The following is an 18,543-nucleotide window of genomic DNA, read 5'->3' on the forward strand; positions in this document are numbered from 1 at the left end:
TTTTTTCTTTCGTGATTCAGATAGAGCATGGAATTTTAATTTACTCCTTTGATCAATTTTTCTTTGTTCTCTTACTATCTTTATTTGCATCTAAGTTATTTTTTGGTTCAGACCTGGACAGCACTTGTTTATTGGTCGGTTAAATCAATCCACCAATCAGCAAGAACAACCCAGGTTGTTCACCAAAAATGGGCTGGCATCTTACATTCTTGCTTTTCAAATAAAGATACCAAGCCTCTATAAATAGTTACCAAAATCTATCTTGTAGGGTTGCAGCTATCCTTAAAGGGACACTGAACCCAATTTTTTTCTTTCGTGATTCAGATAGAGCATGGAATTTTAATTTACTCCTTTGATCAATTTTTCTTTGTTCTCTTGCTATCTTTATTTGCATCTAAGTTATTTTTTGATTCAGACCTGGACAGCACTTGTTTATTGGTCGGTTAAATCAATCCACCAATCAGCAAGAACAACCCAGGTTGTTCACCAAAAATGGGCTGGCATCTTACATTCTTGCTTTTCAAATAAAGATACCAAGAGAATGAAGAAAATTTGATAATAGGAGTAAATTAGAAAGTTGCTTAAAATTGCCTGCTCTATCTGAATCTCGAAAGAAAACATTTGGGTTCAGTGTCCCTTTAAAGATAATAAATACTAAACAAAAAAAACCTTCAAAACACAAGAGGGTTAGGACAGCGCTAAAAGATATGTAAAAAAAACCAACAATCAAATATGATAAAAGTAAGAGATATTTAAAGGGACACAAAACCCACAAAACAATTGACCTCCAATAGCCAGAGCACTATAAATATGTGCATTTTGTAATTACAATAGAGCTTAAATAGTCACAGATTTTTAGTTTTTTACTTCTGAATTTTTATTGATTTCCGAACCCAGCGACCGGCAATAACTTTTAATTCTCCAATCCACATCGATAACTACAGTTATCAAGATGGCGAATATTCTTCAGTATGCCCATGCGCGATTCAACCTACTCGTCATAACAGACGTCACCGCAGGAAAACATGCAGACCCGCATAATCTATACCCGACATAGCCGATGACAACGCTAAAGATAGAAGTTATGTAATTATGAGCGCAGCGCTGCAAGAATCTCCCTAACAATAACGAGCACAATATAAATATATATAATTATGTATATAACGAAATATTTATGAATGAAATAAATATTATTTGCATATAAATAAGTACATTATATTTCTCAATTGTGCAAAAACATAAAATTTGAGTGATATTAGACAAATTAATCCTTTATTCTCAAATAACATCATAAGGATTATTATCAATTCACTAATTATACATATAACATATTAATTATACATAGAACAACACTATTTCTGGATTTTTAACGATGATATATCTATAACTACATATTTAAAAAACAATCTATTATTTAATTTTAGGAATTTATGAATGACAATTAGAATACAGATATTAGCTGTTATAGGATGTGCAGTTAAAGGGACATGACACCCACATTTTTTCTTTCATGATTTAGAAAGAGAATGCAATTTTAAACATCTTTCTAATTTACTTATATTATCTAATTTGTTTTATTCTCTTGATATTCTTTGCTGAAAAGCATATCTAGATATGCTCAGCAGCTGCTGATTGGTTGCTGCACATAGAAGCTTCGTGTGATTGGTTCACCATGTGCATTGCTTTTTCTTCAACTAAGGATATCTAAAAAATTAAGCAAAATAAATAATAGAAGTAAATTGTTGTTTAAATTTCTATTCTCTATCTGAATCATGAAAGAAAGATTGTGGGTTTAGTGGCCCTTTAAAATCACGAGCTAGGTGCATCAAATAAAGTAATGTATGTTAGACATTCCTTTTACTAACTTACTAAGTGAACTCGTGATTTTAAAACAAACATCGTAAACAGCAATAAATCTGTAATATTGAAAAGTAGCAAGGAAAGATTATGTACTTTTTATTCGCAACGAGCCCTATTCAGTGTGAACAAGACAACCTATGCAATTGATTGTCCTGTTCAAAGCGCTTGCATTATTCCCATAACATTGTATGGGTAAATGAGGAGTCATTGCAAGCATATGCGCATGCGTGGGTAGACAAATCGATACGCGCATGCGCATGGTCAGAAGAAGCTAAATAATGAGATGCAAGAAAATAAATTTCAATTGGGAAGTTTTTCGGATTGTGCGCCTCCCATATTTGAGGGTTGTCTGGTGTGACGTAATACATAAAAATAAAAATGTATTATTCTCAAGTTTAGAAGCTTCGTTACAAGCAGCAAATAGGTATGTTATAATATTTATACATGCTAAATTTAATAGTTGTGGTCTGTTGGTGCAAAAATTAGAAAGTTTTGGAATCCTTTAATATAAAAAATAAACATCACAATAATGTAATTGACCGGCCGGTGTATCCTCCACAAACTACTACGTGTTTCAAGGAGAAATCCTCTTTATCAGGTGATATGGCCAACTGATGAAGAGGACTTCTCATTAAAAAGTGTAGTGGTTTGTGGAGGATACACCGGCCGGTGACTGTGGTTGGATTGCAGTTTGCTGTTTGCAGCAGAGAGACTTTTATGCCAAAGCATTTTTAAAGGGACAGTCTAGTAAAAAATAAACTTTCATGATTCAGATAGGGCATGCAATTTAAAACAACTTTCCAATTTACTTTTATCATCAAATTTGCTGTGTTCTCTTGGTATTCTTTGGGGAAAGCTAAACCTAGGTAGGCTCATATGCAAATTTCTAAGCTGTTGAACTGCCTCTTATCTCAGTGTATTTTGACAGTTTTTCACAGTTAGACACTGTTAGTTCATGTGTGACATATAGATAACATTGTGCTCACTCCTGTGGAGTTAAGTCTGCACTGATTGGTTAAAATGCATGTCTGTCAAAAGAACTGAGATAGGTGGGCAGTTTGCAGAGACTTAGATGAAAGGTAAACAGAGGTAACAAGTATATTAATATAACCGTGTTGGTTATGCAAAACTGGAGAAAGGGTAATAAGGGGATTATCTATGTTTTTAAACAATAAAAATTCTGGAGTAGACTGTCCCTTTAGGTGCAAGTATCAACTGCTGTTTTACATTGTAAAATCAAGTTTTTATTGTGATGAAATATATATATATATATATATATATATATATATATATATACATATTATTTAGTTTAGTTTATTTTACATATCTTTTAGCGCTGTCCTAACCCTTTTGCGTTTTAAAAAGGTTTTTTGTTTAATAATTATTTATAAATGTTACTTATGCTATCCAAAGTACAAATTAATGACACAATTTAACATAAATTGTTACAATGATAAGTTATGCAAAAAAAATATTTATTTTTTCTAAATTCACTAATTTTAGCTTAATATTGGCTTGAATTTTAGCCAAGGGGGGTCAATGAAATCAGCTTGGTGATCTGCTCATTAAATATGTTCTGACAAGAACTACGGATGGGCAAATGTTTTGCAACATTTCAAAAATGAAACAAATTTTAACACATTAGTTTGTTTGTTTAGAATTTTAAATGTTTTAACAAAGTTCTAACATTTGTTGAATGTAATAGTATATCTAATGCTTTCTTTAAATGTAATATTCTAATTATTTGATTTGAATTATGCAATATTCAAATTCGAACAATTCAAATTGATTTATATGAGGATAACCCTTTTCTTTTACAATAGAGTTTAGAGGGGGGGGACACTTGTTTACAATCTTGTTTATTACAATTGTAATACATTTAGTAGTAACGTTCTCACATATTATGATATATGTACATAAAATAATGGTAAAGTTTGAATCTGCTGGGTCTGCTGAAAAAATATATAATATGTGTGTATTTCTCAATGAAAAAATAACCTCCAGTGGGGCATAAATGTGAGCAGCATCTAAAAAGTCCAAAAGAGTTCAGCACAGGGTTGGAAATGGTTTATCAGTTAAAGGGTTAAACAAATTTGCACAAATTTGCTTTTAATTTCTATTATAAAAATGTTTTCATTTTCTTGGTATCCTGTTTTGAAGAGTAAAACTAGGAGCAGCAATACACTACTACAGCTAGATCTCAGTAGTACATTGTTGCTTCTGAGCCTACATAGATATGCTTTTCAACAAATGATACCAAGAGAATTAAGTAAATGTGATATTATGAGTCAATTGGAAAGTTTTATAAAATTGCATACAAGCTGATGCTCTGAATACTGTAAAATGAAACAATAGAGAACATACATTAGTTTATAAAAACTCTATATAATCTGTACTAAAAAGCACACAAAACACATAAAAGGTTCTAATTCTTCTAATGTGTATTACTGTATAATTTATGCAAAATTATGTTAATGTGGATGTCAGTATAAAGTTGAAATTGTAAAAAGTTAAAAATGTAGCTTTTTTTTTTTTAAATTAGCTTCAGATGAATGAATGTGGCATTATTGACTGCATAATATCTAGTGGAGAGAATCTACATACAGTTATGCCTTTTGTTGCAGCTATAGTTTAAGCTGCTTTTGTGGAACAGCACTTCCAACCAAATATACAGTAAACTGTAATACACAAGTGAGATCTAGTAAACATTTAGTACTATAAAGGTAAGTAATATAAATACACTGTCACAGAGTTAACTAAAAGCTGGAACTGCCGCCTCACACTGAGAGCATGCTGAGCAGGAAAGTTAAGAATAGGCTCCTAATCTGGAACAGATGAGAAAGTACTAAAGCAGTCATACTAAATGTGTAATGAAGGGAAAAACTCCTAATAGGAATCTTATATGCCTTGCATACTAATGCCGCCAGGAGCTATGAATCCCACAGAGGAAAGACCTAGATGATCAAAACTCTGAAGAACAATTAACATCGAACTTCTATCATTAATAGCCTTGTCCTTAGTTGAACTCCCCTCTTTAAAAAGGAAACCCTGCTATATTAAAGGGCCCCTCCACCCATCTGTATTTTGACATCTGTTCTGTGCTAAGTAGCCTAAGGGTTTGGCTGGCAAAACATTTCCGTTCCTAAAAATCATAAAGTCTAGGTTTTTATTGTTTAAAGGAATGCATTTTTGTAGATCATTCCTAGTATACCAGAAAGTATTTCTACCTGTGTTTACAATTAAAACTTCAATTTAAAATGCTAAGAGAGTTAAGGGGCACATTATATGCATAATGGTAAATGAGAAAATGTAATATTTAAAGTTATGCACCTTATTATCTCAGCTTGCATAACTGTTTTAATATCACTCTTTATTGATGTTAAATAGATAAACCTCTTAGCTAATTAAAATGAACTAGTGTGGGTCTGCTTTGAAATCTGTTGGAAATAATAATAGGAACAAAGTAAAATATGAGGCACTCTATATTTTAAATATGAGTGTGAAATAGGAGTTAAGAATCTAAACAAATACTTAAATTGTTTTTTTGATAGAAATGTGCAATGAAATATATTCTGAATGATACAATTGTTTTCATCAAGGGAATAATAAATTAAAACCCTCAAATAATTTAGAAATGCTAATTTCAGTTTGAGAGATGTTTATCTCGCTATATAGGATTCTGAATGTGAAGGAGACACCTACATTACATCACATAATGTTCACAAAAAACTAAGATTTTGTGTTAGTTCTCACAAGCTTTTGTTCCGCAGGCTCAAAGTGTTCACAGAGTGGCTGAAAATAAGCTTAAAGGGACATGGAAGTGAAATATTTGGACATCATCCAAATGTTAAAGCACTTGAAAATATAGCAAGAACTTCTCTATTTTAAAACAGGAAGACATTTACCTCAAAATGTCCTCAGTAGCCACACAGTAGCCACATAATATTGTAAAGGGACTATAAGCATCCAATCAGGAAGCTTGTGCTGGGTCATGCAATGAATATAAATCTGGCATGTGCAGATACAGTCTGTTAATTTCCCTCCTCAGTTTAAGGAAGTTTACTATAAAATATCACAAGATTATGGCGAAATCCCACAAGATTCACAATAAAGCAAATTAAGAACTCCGTATTGATGATGATGATTGGTTGTTTTTTCTTCACCATCCAGATGACAGTAGGATAACTGCTTAACAGAGCACTTACTCTGGTGAGCTGATGAAAGGTAAAATATCTTCCTTCTTTACATAGAGATGTTGTGATATTTGCTAGTCAGCTTTTTAAAGATATACTGCATTACGTTCACGTTATTTAACATATGGGTAACATGTCTCTTTAAGGCTGCATTATTGAGAAAGAATGTACAATTAAAAATCTGCTTCTATAATCATATTTACCTCTTTTTGTATTGGTATCTTTTGTTGAAACTTTGAGCTTGCATCTTGGGGCACTACATATACACTATATATACACTACATATACACTACATATACCCTACATATACCCTACATATACACTACATATACACTACATATGCACTACATATACCCTACATATACACTACATATACACTACATATACCCTACATATACACTACATATACACTACATATACCCTACATATACCCTACATATACCCTACATATACACTACATATACACTACATATACACTACATATACCCTACATATACACTACATATACACTACATATACCCTACATATACACTACATATACACTACATATACACTACATATACCCTACATATACACTACATATACCCTACATATACACTACATATACCCTACATATACACTACATATACACTACATATACACTACATATACCCTACATATACACTACATATACCCTACATATACCCTACATATACACTACATATACACTACATATACACTACATATACACTACATATACACTACATATACACTACATATACCCTACATATACACTACATATACACTACATATACACTACATATACACTACATATACCCTACATATACACTACATATACCCTACATATACACTACATATACACTTCATATACAGTATAACACAGCTGCCATATTGTGCTCAAGATGCTCTCATGGAAATAAGCAGGTTTCAACCAAGGATAACAGTAAAACAAATAGGTACATTTGATAATAGAAGTAAATTGGAAAAGTTTTTTTTTTTAATTATATGTAATCATGAAAGATTTTTTGTTTTCAAATTCTGATTTATATGCCCTTTCAGCAGGGACACTCTTTGCATTTGTGCGGCCCTGGGCAAGACAATTTTTTGGGGCCCGTAAGCCCTGCCCCCTGTATAGCCCACAAATTTCCCAACATTCAGTGTTACCTATATTAAGAATAATATTATGTATTACACCTCCTGATCCCATAAACAGTTCTTCATACAATAAATACAGGATGTACATTGCACCTTTTTATATCCTCACCCCTGATAGTGTGGGCTCCACAAAGCACGGGGCCCTGGGGGGGTGCCCTTCTCGTCTGCCTTTCAGCTTCTAATGAACAAATGTGTCATTATTAACTCTACAATGTCTGTACAACTGGTGGTTTAATTTTGATTTTCATGTTCCTTTAATAAATCCTATTACTAGTAGTTGGATTTTATTTATTTTTTTGGAGGGGGGTGGTATTTGACCAAGTGTAAATAATATTTTATGTCATTTAGCAAAATGTATATGTTATAATAATACATTTAATACTTTTGTTTACATAGCACCCTCAGATAGATAGTACAGTACTGTAATCAGAAAGGTAATGGTGTTTTAAATAAATATAGGCTGGTATTTGCATTCTATAACACAAAAACAAAGTGGAGGCAGTGAAGATTATGACTTACTGGCTAGGAAAATTGTATTTTTTTTTTAAATAATTTTATTTTTTAACAAATATTTTTGAAAAACTCTGAATTTGGGAATAATTCTGGATTTTGGATTTCCAGACTGGGAAATTTGTACCTGTATTATTAGGCACAGCAGACTTTCACCTAAAACCTATTTTTGTATACTCTTCCAAAAAGCACACTCACATACAGATCTGGTTTTAGACCATACAATTGTGGTGCAAAAAGTTAACCTCAGGGGTAAATATCAAAAGGGCGCTTTATCATCTACAACTATTAATTTTTACCTTTATTATTTTTTTACATGCCCTTTCTCCCCTGTTACTTTTTTCTTTGATCTGTAGTGAGCACTGGATATGTAAATGCAAATGTAGGAAATTTGGTACCTTTTAGGTTTGGGGGTGCAACAGTAATAAATGGGGGTGCATAGCTCACTTCAGCACCCCACTAGAATTGCTCTTATAAGTTAATCAGACACTGTACAAAATAATATATTTTATAGTGGCTGTATGACTGAAACCTCCATAAAAAGTTAATTCAGTAAAATAAAAAAAATATTTAGTGAATAAAATATAATGTGGTGATACTCTTTCATATTGCCTTTCAAATTGGGTAGGACATTTATAATTAGATTTTTGTTTTGCCATTTAACTTTCTCAACAGCAATTGCCGTTATTGGGCGCGATCCGATATACGGCGTAATTTGCGGCGCAAGCGAGGGAACCCGCGTCGCCCGCAGTTTCAGCTCGCAACTCGAGCTATCCAATATACGGCGCCGTCAGATTCTAACGTGCCGTAAGTCGGATAAACCAGCGATGTCCAGAAATCTGCACAAGTACAAATTTCTGGCGTCGCCAGTGACTTGTGCCACGTTAGAAACTGCCGGCGCCTACAAAACCTGACTAAAGTATGAAATCACCCGCACTGTCTAACACACCTCCTAAACATAGCCCGACACGTCTAACCCTCTAACCGCTATCCCCCCTCACTATCCTAATAATAAAAAAGTTATTAACCCCTAAACCGCCGCTCCCAGACCCCGCCGCCACCTAATAAAGTTATTAACCCCTAATCTAATCCCCCTACACCGCCGCTAGCTATATTAACTATATTAACCCTAATTATATTAGGGTTAATATAGTTAATATTGTTATTATATTATATATATATATTAAGTATAATAACCCTATCTAACATCCCTAACTAAACTCTTATTAAAATAAATCTAATATTAATATTATTAATGAAAATATTCCTATTTAAATCTAAATACTTACCTATAAAATAAACCCTAAGATAGCTACAATGTAATTAATAATTACATTGTAGCTATTTTAGGGTTTATATTTATTTTACAGGTAACTTGGTATTTATTTTAACTAGGTACAATAGTTATTAAATAGTTAATAACTATTTAATAGCTACCTAGTTAAAATAATTACCAATTTACCTGTAAAATAAATCCTAACCTAAGTTACAAATACACCTACACTATCAATAAATTAAATAAACTACAAATATCTATCTAAAAATACAATTAAATAAACTAAACTAAATTACAAAAAAAAACAAACACTAAATTACAAAAAATAAAAAAAAGATTACAACATTTTTAAGCTAATTACACCTAATCTAAGCCCCCTAATAAAACAATAAAGCCCCCCAAAATAAAAAAAATTCCCTACCCTATTCTAAATTTAAAAAGTTCAAAGCTCTTTTACCTTACCAGCCCTTAAAAGGGCCTTTTGCGGGGCATGCCCCAAAGAAAACTGCTCTTTTGCCTGAAAAAAACTCCACAATACCACCCCCCAACATTACAACCCACCACCCACATACCACCACCCTATTCTAAACCCACCCAAACCCCTCTTAAAAAAAAACCTAACACTACCCCCCTGAAGATCTCCCTATCTATCAGCCAATCGGATTTCGACGGGTGCCATCTTGGATGACGTCATTTAAAGGTACCTCATTCGTCGTTCAGTCGTCGGCCGGGATGGAGGCTCCGCGTCGGAGGAGCGAAGAAAGAAGATTGAAGATGCCGCTTGATGGAAGATGCTGCCGGATGGATGAAGACTTTGCTGCCGCTTGGATGAAGACATCGCCGGGATGAAGACTTCTTCTTTGCCGCTTGGATAAAGACATCGCCGGGATGAAGACTTCTTCTTTGCCGCTTGGATAAAGACATCGCCCGGATCAGATGAGGAGTTCGGCCCGGTTGGGTGAAGACAAGGTAGGGAGATCTTCAGGGGGGTAGTGTTAGGTTTTTTTAAGGGGGGTTTGGGTGGGTTTAGAATAGGGGTATGTGGGTGGTGGGTTGTAATGTTGGGGGGTGGTATTGTGTTGTTTTTTTCAGGCAAAAGAGCAGTTTTCTTTGGGGCATGCCCCGCAAAAGGCCCTTTTAAGGGCTGGTAAGGTAAAAGAGCTTTGAACTTTTTAAATTTAGAATAGGGTAGGGAATTTTTTTTATTTTGGGGGCTTTATTGTTTTATTAGGGGGCTTAGAATAGGTGTAATTAGCTTAAAAATCTTGTAATCTTTTTTTTATTTTTTTGTAATTTAGTGTTTGTTTTTTTTTGGAATTTAGTTTAGTTTATTTAATTGTATTTTTAGATAGATATTTGTAGTTTATTTAATTTATTGATAGTGTAGGTGTATTTGTAACTTAGGTTAGGATTTATTTTACAGGTAATTGGGTAATTATTTTAACTAGGTAGCTATTAAATAGTTAATAACTATTTAATAGCTATTATACCTAGTTACAATAATGAACAATTTACCTGTAAAATAAATATAAACCCTAACATAGCTACAATGTAATTATTAATTATATTGTAGCTATCTTAGGGTTTATTTTATAGGTAAGTATTTAGATTTAAATAGGAATATTTTAGTTTATAATATGAATTAGATTTATTTAATAAGAATTTAGTTAGGGTTGTTAGGGTTAGATAGAGTTAATATAGTTAATATAAATACTATAGTAACTATATTAACTATATTAACCCTAATATAATTAGTGTTAATATAGTTAATATATATTATGTAATAACTATATTAACTATAATATACTTAGGGTTAATATAGATAATATAGCTGGCGGCGGGGTAGGTAGATTAAATTAGGGGTTAATAATTTTAATATAGATGGCGGCGGTGTAAGGGGCTTACATTAGGGGTTAATACTATTAATATAGGTGGCGGGAGGGCAGGTTATAGGGCAAAAGAGCTGTTTACTTTGGGGCAAAGCCCCGCAAAAGGCCCTTTTAAGGGCTGGTAATAGAACTTATTACTTTAGGGATATTAGATTAGGGGTTAATAATATTAATATAGCTGGTGGCTGTATAGGGGGATTAGATTAGGGGTTAATAATTTTTATATAGGTGGCGGCGGTGTAAGGGGTCAGATTAGGGGATAGATCAGGTAGATGGCCGCGGTGTAAGGGGTTCACATTAGGGGATAGATCAGGTAGATGGCGGCGGGCGGTTTTAGGGGTTCACATTAGGGGATAGATCAGTTAGATGGTGGCGGTTTTAGGGGCTCACAGTAGGGGGTTAGTTTATGTAGATGGCGGCAGGGTCCGGGAGCGGCGGTTTAGGGGTTAAATACTTTATTAGGAATTGCGGCGGGGGATCGCGGTTGACAGGTAGATAGACATTGCGCATGCGTTAGGTGTTAGGTTTATTTTGCAGGTAGTTTAGGGAGTTACGGGGCTCCAATAGTCAGCGTAAGGCTTCTTACGGCTGCTTTTTGTGGCGAGGTGAAAATGGAGTAAGATTTCTCCATTTTCGCCACGTAAGTCCTTACACTGTATATTGGATACCAAACTGCGCGGGTTTGGTATACCTGGCTATGGCCCAAAAAACTACGGGCGACGGCAGAAATATACGGGCTTAACTTCTAGGTTACGTCGTATATAGGATACAAAACCCGCGCAGATTTTGGCGTCGCCGGCTTTTGCGGGCGACGATTTTTATCGGATCGAGCCCATGATATTCACAGGGGGCCACCTTATTGTATATTTGTATTATTGTTGAAACTGGCTGCACCCCTCCCTCTGTTTCTCTCAATCTTTCTATATCCAAAGTAAAGAAATGTATTTCACGCCATCAATTCCCAGGATCACCTGCAATATTATTACTGTCAAAAAATGATATTCCTGATTCATCCTAAAATCACAGATTTACTATCTATTTGAACAATATTTTATCCTCATAATGTCGGACTGCAAAGTCTTGTACAGTTTAAAATTAAACCAATAGACAATGCCAATTGCAAAATCAGTTGGTTAAATACAGAATGAGAAAGGCAAAAATAAAAATAATAAAAATTAAATATTGTTACCAATGTTGAAATTAAAGGGACAGTCAACCATAGAATTGTTATTGTTTTAAAAGATAGATAATCCCTTTATTACTCATTCCCCAGTTTTGCATAACCAACACAGTTATATTAATGTACTTTTTACCTTTGTTATTACCTTGTATCTAGGAACCTTCTCCCAGCCCCCTGATCACATGACTGTGACTGTTTATTATCTATTGTCTTAAATTTAGCATTGTATTGTGCTAGATCTTAAATAACTTTCTGTGCCTGAACACAGTGTTATCTATATAGCCCACGTGTACTTTCTGTCTCTTTGTGTTGAAAAGAGATTTAAAAAGCCTGTGATAAGAGGCAGCCCTCAAAGGCTTAGAAATTAGCATATGAGCCTACCTATGTTTAGTTTTAACTTAGAATACCAAGAGAAAAAAGCAAATTTGATGATAAAAGTAAATTGGAAAGTCAATTAAAATTAAAAGTCCTATCTGAATAATGAAAGTTTAATTTATACTTGACTGTCCCTTTAAGAGAAGTTTATGTAGCCAGTGTTTATTAACTACACATTTGGCCTTACTTGCTACCGCTCTACTGCTCCACAATCACATGACCCGCTGTGGTTACTGTTTTCCTACGCTTCCAGCCTGCTTCAAAGTCAAAGACTCTCTGCACCTCACTTTCTTTAGGCAACAAGGTGTGCTGAGGTCGCACAGCATGCAGTGAACTGTAGTTTTCAGACACTGCGCTGGTCATTGGCTAAAGTGTGAGGCCCAGTACAACGTAATTATGCTACAGAACTTGGTAACAACTGGGACATAATTACATTTTAAAAAAAAAGAAGTTTTTTTTGTTACTCATTTAGACCAGTCACTGCAAATATGAACAATCCCCTTAAAAAGGGGATGTCTGGTCACCCTCCACTAACGCCTTTTTTTTTATATAGCATTCATAAAAATAGTCTATTAGCATATTATTAATATGGTTAATTAAATGGTCCAGATAACTTTTTTTACGTTAATGAGTGTTGGTAAAATTACCAGACTAGTTAAGTCTATTAAGCTATTATTTTCACCCTTATGTTATCATACCAATTTCTAATCCTTGACATATTATCCTACAGCGTGTTTAAACTCCATGATATGACAAGGTTGGAAATGAAGCTTTGATCTGTCAGTACAAGTGCTACAAAATGCTAAAGAGGTGTATATCCGCATAAAATGAAACTAGCATGTGATGTGCGTAGCTCCTTTCCTTGTGGAGCCCAGAGTATTCCATGCATCGTTCACCCCCAAAGATAAATATAGACTTTAATACAGGAGCAAGAATAGTTGTCTTCCCTAGAGAGCCGTGTATGTGATGAATTGCAGGCACAGCTCTTGCAGGCATAGTATGCAGGACTAAATTAATAGCCAGTATTTTGCAGTCATGGACACAAAGCATTATATGGATTGCCTTCTCACAGGAATAGCACGCTAAGAAATAAAGACCCAATGAGAAGTGAGAGGGAAACTCTCTGTCTGTATAATTATTTCATCTATATTAACACTTTCATTGCCTGGTGGTAAAATCACATACAACTGTATTTTAAGTAAAAGCAAACCTTATGAAATAACTGACTGACACAATGGGATCATTTTCTACAGTAACGTTAATATTCTGTTCGTTAGATCCTAAAATTCTTTATAAATAATACTTCAGTTGTTTTTTTGTTTTTTATCTAGCACAGGGGTTGTCACAATCTATCGGCTATCTGCTACCAATAATGATTTTTTAGTTTTCTGCTGAAACTGTCAACATGTTTTTCAAGTGATCATAATACAAACTGGATTCGGCCCCTTAAAAAACACAGCCGCAAATGTGATTTAAACAGAAAAGTCCCTAAAAACGTGTTTTGGGTTTGTTAAGTACCTGTTGTTGGGATAGAAACTGAGAATCCAAACGAAACTGACATCTACAATGGCCCTTTCATATCTCTTAAGGTTACAGTAAAGTTCTTTTGAATTAACCCCTTTGTTCAGTGTGTAAGGGAAATACCCATTTACATTTGTGAGATTAACCTATCGTAATCTGAATTGATCCTGAGCACTGCCATTTGTATATAGGCATGATGGGCATACTAGACATATATTGGCATTTTTTCTAAAAGCATTGTTTTTTTAATATTTACATGTATTGATTTTAAAAGCACTGTGTTCCGGTTCGGCATGATATACATTAGAAATCAAGAAAAAAATTATGGGTTTCTATTAGAAGGACTTCTCTCGTCTTCTAAAACAGAATTTTAACAGCTCTGAAACTGTACATAGTGAAACCGCTCCATTGGAATATTCCAGCCGCAAAACAATGTTCAAACAAGAATGTGTTTTTGTGATCAGGTTCTTAAAAGGAAATGTGTCTTTCAAACTGGATCTCTCCTTTGTTATCCATTAACTCTAAGCATGCTGGTAAGAAAGTTATCAACAGGTGCTGAAGAGAAAGAGCATGGGATAGATACAGCCTAACCAGGGTACAGTCTTAAAAAAATATATATATTTCATAAATTATCTATGTATTACTTGCCCATTCACCCCCAAGGCAGAACATGCTGTAATCTGAGATGTCATTGCAGAAAATGCAGAATGTCTGCAGAAAGAATGGGACACATACAGGAACTCTTCTCTTCAAATAGCTCTGTGCTCTGGCTTCACTGTGTAAGTTTTCCTTAACAAAGTGCAAACAGAGTGAAGCACTGTTTGAAGAGAACAGTGAAATATGGAGCAGTGCTGCAGAGTGGCAGCGCATTGATTGATGACTGGTTCTCAGATATTATTTTTAACTCTTCCCCCTAGCATTTTCCAATCTGCAAAGCTGTTGTTCCTGAATGTAAGACTTTTGTGAGCAAAATGTATTATAATTATGTGATGTTAGACCAAGAGCAAAGGAAATAAATGTATTCAAGAGACATTTTAAAAACTTTAAAATATATATTTTTTTCTATTTAGCTAATTTGCAAAGCAATTTTAACTGCTGCAATATACCGTATTATAAAACTCCTAAAAACCTGTATTATCCAGTTAATACAATGCTTTAGTGTCACGGCCTAATTTTAAATTTTTATTTCATTTCAAAATGGCCTGCAGAAAAATTTTCACTAAAAAAAATCTCATTGCAGAAAGTGAAAAAGGTTCTGCCTCTGGGAAACAGTGCTGTTTCTAGGGGTATAGAAACACACAGAAGAGCAGGTAGGATGCTCCAGCTAGACGCTACCGTGGTGGTCTTCTGCGTTATCACGTCACTAAGATGATCATGTGGGTGCACGTAGGAAGCACGTCCCTGCTCAGACGTGAGTAGTCAATAGAAGAAACACAGATGTCCCGGCACTCCAGAATAAAAGTAAAACTATCCTTTATTGACAACGATTAAAAACATAAGGAAAATAAAAACAAACAGTACAAGTGGGGAATCCAAGGCCCCCTGCTACATCAGACGCGTTTCATGCCGCTAGGACACTTGTTCACTGATAAAGTGCTGGGGGATGGAAGACCTTAATATATAGGGAAAGTTAACCAATCACAGTGCATATTCACATAATTATTTTAACCCCATAAGTCCCTGTTTAAACCAAGTGTTACTGTGTTTCTTCTGTTTCTAGGGGTATCTGGGTGGTAAGCACCCTCAATCCTTATTGCGCCCCAATCCAATTCTAAAAGGTATTAAACACCATCCATTTGCAAGGCAGAGCCTTTTATACGTGTACTTTGCTCTAGCAGGACAAGGACAAAGATAAGTGAGATCAAATGGGGATTTAAATAAAGTAATTTATACATAAATGCCTTAAAATTCCCATACTTTTAAATTATCGTTATTCTTAGTAAAGCCTTCCATCTCCCTTTAACATAACCAATCTACCTTTTTTTAGTGCTGCTAACTCAGTGATTTACAAAGCAGCGCTAGGAAAATGTTGGATGCACAGTTCTATATTTATTTCAACAATTACTTGAGTGGTACAAATAACAACACAAACTAATATTACAGTCATATAACACATGCAGCTCAAATAAATCATTGAATGAGAAAAATAGGTGGAATTGCATTAGGGAATTCTCAGTGTGGATGTTAAATGCAGTACAGACAAACGTCTTTATGCGTTTATGTTTTGAACCATAGAAGCTTCAAAACATATTAAAACAGGTGCAGGAAATATTTTGGCTTCAACAGGAGTTTTTCATGAGTCAGTTGGCTGATTTAACTGGAAGATTGAACTAATGTTTGCTACACAGAGGAAGGGATCAGCCTGACCTTGCAAGCAAACCAAATATCAGGTGAACCTTTACACTGTACCTGAGCGTTTCATTAACCCTTTATACGCTTGTTTACAGCATATCAATAACTACCATACAAAATAAACATTTTCACAGTCACATAGCTTAATATGAATGCTGATAAACTCCATAGAGATACTGCTATGTACCTAGTTACTGTGACATTTTGAACTTAAAGGGATATTAAACTCAAACATTTTCTTTTGTGATTCAGACAAAGTATACACTTTTTTTTAAAAAAAGTTTCCAATTTACTTATTTTAAAAAATTTGCTTGTTTCCATGGTATTCTGTGTTGAAGCGATAACTAGGTAGGTAACTTGAGCACTGAATGCCAAGAAATAGGGCTGCCATCTAGTACTCTTGCAAATCGATAACATTCTTGCCAAACTGCTGCCATATAGTGCTCTAGAAACATGCACGCTCCTGAGCTCATGTCTCTGTTTTTCAAGGAAAGATACCAAAAAGAACAAAGAAAATTTGATAATAGAAGCAAATTAGAAAGTTGTTTAAAATCACATGCTCTGTGTGAATCATGAAATAAATAATTGGAGTTTCATGTCCCTTTAATATATAAAATGCATTAACCAATTTTGTATATCTCTATAACATTTTATTGTTTAGTGTTACTATTTAATGCAGACAATTAATATATATTTTATGTTCATTTATCAATCATTTCATGTGAACACTACAAGGAATAGCCAGAATAATATAACAATAATGTGTCTAGTTTGCTTAAACTACAATTAGCAGTATATAGAAATGCTATTATAAACTATCTAATGAAGGACAGCACTTAAGTTTGGGGTGTGTGGGCAAATAGAGATTCCTATATGCAGGGGTCCTCCTACCATTACAGCTAAAGAGAATATGGCTAACAAGAGGAAGCAAGGACTTAGTGCATAGAGAAAAGCAAGTTTGTTCTAAAATATGTCTCAGTTGTTTAGTTCCCAGGTTTTGTAACAGTGTTTGACTTATTGGCAGCAGGAAGATTAATCTCATGCTCCCCCCAAAAGAGATATTGGCACAGTGGTTATGGAAGATTTATAGATTTATATAATAATCAAACATGGCAATTTAATTTGGACATACCTGGCAATTCATTATCCTGTAATAGTAAAATCTAGTTGGCTAGAGTTTAGTGTTGTGCATGCACTTCTGGTAATATATGATCAAGGAAGCACATGTTAAGTCGACAATTCATTAGATTTGTATATGAAAAATAATCTTAACATACAGTATGTATATAAATGAGACAAATAACCTGGAAATTACATGACCAATGTTACAAAAATCTGGAAGAGTTTAAAGGGACAGTCTAATCAAAATTAAACTTTCATGATTCAGATAGGTAATGCAATTTTAAACAACTCTCCAATTTACTTTGTCATTAAATTAGCTTTGTTCTCTTTGTATTCTTTGTTGAAAGCTAAACCTTGGTAGGCACAAATGCTAATTTCTAAGCCCTTGAATACCGCCTCTTATCTCAGTGCATTTTGACAGTTTTTCCCAGCTACACAACACTAGTTCATGTGAGCTATATAGATAACATTGTGCTCACTTCTGTGGCGTTATTTATGAGTCAGCACTGATTGGCTAAAATGCAAGTCTGCAAAAAGAACTGAAATAAAGTCTGCAGATGCTTAGATACAAGGTAATCACAGAGGTAAAAAGTATATAAATATAAATGCTTTGCAAAACTGGGGAATGGGTAATAAAGGGATTATCTTTTTTTTTTTTTTTAAACTATAAAAATTCTGGAGTAGTCTGTCCTTTTAAGTAAATGAGTTCACTAAGATATTTCTTAGAAGAAAAGACAAACATTCAATGTTGCAAAGAGGTTAGGTGCACCACTTATGTATGCAGCAAGGAATGAAAATATAAAAACTATAGTTCATTTTGTTCTTCTAACCACACCAATATACCTAACACACAAATTATGAACTCTAAAGTTAACAAAATTGTAATTTTATTGAGTACAATCAGTGAAATTACAGTTATTTTCTTTAGTTTGCACAGTGTAAAAAAAAAACGGAAAAAAACAGGCAGAACAGAAAACAAAACAGACATGTTTATTTTTATATATATATATATATATATATATATATATATATATATATATATATATATATATATATATATATATATATATATATATATTGTATTTCTAACCACAATAGGCCCTTGTAGAG

Source organism: Bombina bombina, chromosome 4, assembly GCF_027579735.1.
Source record: "Bombina bombina isolate aBomBom1 chromosome 4, aBomBom1.pri, whole genome shotgun sequence".
Taxonomy (NCBI): domain Eukaryota; kingdom Metazoa; phylum Chordata; class Amphibia; order Anura; family Bombinatoridae; genus Bombina; species Bombina bombina.